The sequence below is a fragment of the Pteropus medius genome, unplaced genomic scaffold (genome assembly GCF_902729225.1).
Source record: "Pteropus medius unplaced genomic scaffold, Ma_sr-lr_union100, whole genome shotgun sequence".
Classification (NCBI taxonomy): Eukaryota; Metazoa; Chordata; class Mammalia; order Chiroptera; family Pteropodidae; genus Pteropus; species Pteropus medius.
In genome coordinates this window covers 21837-25492 of record NW_024345250.1, presented here as the reverse complement: position 1 = coordinate 25492, position 3656 = coordinate 21837, and the positions used below count along the sequence as shown (strand labels likewise).

General features: G+C 39.1%; 1 pseudogene; it reads left to right on the top strand.

Moving 5' to 3' along the window:
- Positions 1–2762: 2762 nt before the first annotated feature.
- LOC120611021 (uncharacterized) lies at positions 2763–2881 on the top strand (annotated as a pseudogene).
- Positions 2882–3656: the final 775 nt, after the last annotated feature.

Genomic DNA, 3656 nt, shown 5'->3' with positions numbered 1-3656 from the left:
ACCGACAGGAGGTGTGGTGACACGCATCAGCTGACCGCCTGTCGAATGTGTCTCTGCTGCTGACGCTGTTTTGTCCTGTATCACTTACATTTATTTTTTATGTTTATCACAAACTGTCGTCACGTTTTCCCATCGTCGTTTTCCATGCGAGTCACGAACACCGATTTCCTCTTTAACACATAAGGAAAAGTAGCCGCTCATTTCACAGAAAGACCAGGACAAGGGAGACTAAAATGAGGGGAAAAAAAAAAAGTTTTAAAAGACGGTGAGTACACCTAGTCACGAGCAAGAAATTTAGCGTTTATTTTGTGTTCTTAGAAAATTCCAAGCCATTATTTCATCTTAAATCAGGAACAGTTTCCTATGAAATCCCAGGAATCAAAACAGGACATAGTTGTAGAAATTTGAAATGTGATGGATGATTATTTTTAAATATAGAGGGAATTAAAAAAATAGAGTCAGTTAGACTTTCTTTATTCTTAAATATAGAGGGAATTGGAAAAACAGAGTAAGTCAGACCTCTTTATAAAAGACAGTGCATTTGTCAATGCGTCGATCAAAAAGAAGAAAATGATAGAAGAGAAAAATGGACAAAATGAGAAAAGACGGCGCATCCACGAAGTCACAGAAAAAAAAAATGCAGAGAATATTACTGAAAGATTAGGAGGAAAAATCATTTCTATGTCCTGAAGAAAAATTGAAATTTTAAGAGTGGATCTTACAGGAAGAGAGAGGGCAAAGGAGAGAGAGGATGGTGAGATCTCGGAGGTGGGCAGAGCAGGGAGGTGGGGAGCGGGGAGGGAAGCGAAGGCCTCAGTCCAGTGTTCGTGACTTTGAGGGTTTGAAAACCCGAGGCTCGTCTAAATATCCACCCAATACGGCGTCGAGAAGACAGACCTGCAATGCCTTCGCAAGTTTGAAAAGCGAGTTTTTAACTTAGAGTCGTCTATGCAATCAGGGAACGCAGGTCAAAACAAAGACACGGAGACTCAGAAGGTTTACGGCCGACTTCTGTGTATGAAAAAAACTGGACTCAAGCGGGTCCTTTTGTGGCAATGGCATTTTCGTCCAAGGGCATCTGGCGACGACCTGCCCAGGGAGGTTGTAATTTCAGCTTCTGATCACGGTGTTGGCATTCCTGGCATTCATGTTAGAATTAACATATGAAATGTAAACGAGATTTACACATGTTTATCAAGGGCAAAGAAAATGGTAGAACTCCGGAAAACGTAAAAATGACCCGTTTCTTCCCGCCAGAGCTGACAAAACCTGAACTTCTCTAAGCTTTCCTTTTTACATTTTGAAGAATAAATAAATGGATGAGGCATAAAATACTTCGATCGACCATCAGGATTTTAAGGACATAAAGTCATAAAGTTCAACATTACAAAACCCAGAAATAATTATATAAATAATTTTATGCCTTCTCTACATGTGTTAAGTTTTTAAATATTGTACGTGCGATAAGTCGCATCATTTTAAAACTCGGTTTTCGAATGTCCCCTCCTGGGTTCTGCCTATGATCTCCATCCTTCACGATACCTTTGGTTTAAATTAAATGTGCCCGCGATTCCCTTTAATAATTAGTACTTCTCAAAGCAGTTTTCAAGAATTCCTTCAAGGAAAGAACGAAGAATCCCCACTGTCTTGGGTAGCTGGCATTTTATTTCAATGTAATTATAACACTCACAGCTGGACACAAACTCCCTAAACATGGAGTGTTGATTTAATGCATTCTGTCATGATTATACCAAACCATCCTAATCAAAAATAACAAAAATACTTACTGACGAAACATATTGCATGGGAACACAAAATGCATAATAGTTAGATTTACATGTTTATTACATGTTATAGTAATTATAATTCACATCGACGATGCACATAGAACAGGTAAGGAAAATCAATATTATCTATTTTTATTACATTATTTTTCTGCAGTGAACATACAACATTTCTGTAATGCAATATGTGATAAAGATCAAATTATGGAAAATAAACACATTATAGAAAGGCGGACTATCTCCCATGGGTACTAGAAAAGAACACACCCACTTAAAGAATGCTAGATTTACAACTTCTCACCTTAAACTTGCTATAGGAACTTACCTGCTCCACTCTGAGATAATAAAGTTTACAGGAGGCGTGGTTAAATGCCAGATTGAACCAAGACGAACCTCTCTTGCCCACGAAAATGTAGAGAATGAAAAGAAAAACGGATGATAGTATAGCTGTTTGGAGAGTTAAAAATCAAACCACAGAGCACATAACATTTCATTAGAAACGTTACAGAAAAAAATGTTAAAAAAGAGGAAGAACATTTTCTACCACCTGGTAAAAAGTGCCATACACTATATTTTCAGGAAAATAACCATAAAAATTTAATGGCAGTCAACAATTAAACCGACTTTTATGAAGTCAGTAAGTTTTGTAGTGTCATCTTTAAAATTTAAAATGCTTATTTAAGAAACACCACACATTTATATGAATATATGTGGATTCCAAAAAAATCAGCTAAATAATTTGTAGTGATAATAAATCAACTAGGGAGGTGGTATACACAGCGATGTGGACAATAATGACCTTCATTTGTTTACGTACTAAATCTCACAGTCTCCCATGTGGTAGAATATTTAAGTTCCACAAAATTGCACCATCCATATATTTTCTCCATATTATTTATGTTATGACTTGGAATATATGATTTTAAAATCAACATGCAGAAGAAAGTAATGTCAAACGTCCTTTAAAACAAAAGACCGGTCTACGGCCGTGCCACCCTGAACAAGCCCGATCCGGTCTGATTTCGGAAGCTAAGCAGGGTCGGGCCTGGTTAGTGCTTGAATGGGAGACCACCTAGGAAGACCAGATGCTGTAGCCGTAAAAAATTTAAAAAATAAGGGATTGTAAGCTGACAAGGTCCTTGCAATCTGCGAGGTCAACCAAGGGTTGCCTTGACTAAAAAACAAATAAACAACAACAAAAAGATGGTCCTTTTCCCCCGCAAGATTCTCGGAACCTATCAGAAATTCTTACTCTAATGCCTTCAAATATTTGAAGAAAAACTGCATAGCTCAGTAATTCAGGGGACGGCCACTTGCTGGTCACAAGTTTGTAAAGATTAGTATCTGTCATTAGGAATTTATCTGAGGCGATGAGTCCAGTAGCAAGTCCGAAGATAATGGTCACGGGACACGGTAGCTTTTACGAAGCAGCCGTTTTCCTGCACGGAAACCCATCACGAAACCCAAGTCCGACGTCGGCGTGGCGTTTGCCGCCAGCAAGATGACGATGTTCCAGCTGCTTTGGGTCAGGAGAATCCATTATTCTCTGCCGCTGTATCGCCCTAACTCACACAAAGACATCAGCATCAAACTTCGCTCGTCAAGTCCTACGACGTCCATGACAAGCTGGACATCTGTGCGTGTGCTCAGGGTGGCAAACACAGTAACACAGTTTCCTCCGAGTCACAGGCTCGCAGCCCAGTGGATGGCTGTCGAGAGCCGTGTTTTTTCGGCAGATCCCACCCATCTCATTTTTCCCAAGAATAGCTTTTTTTTTTGCCAGTAATTTTACTTTGAAGGATCAGTTACCCAACAGGGAAATTATAAAGCTCAAATCCAGATCTAAAAGTGGACGAATTGCTCCTTCGTCAA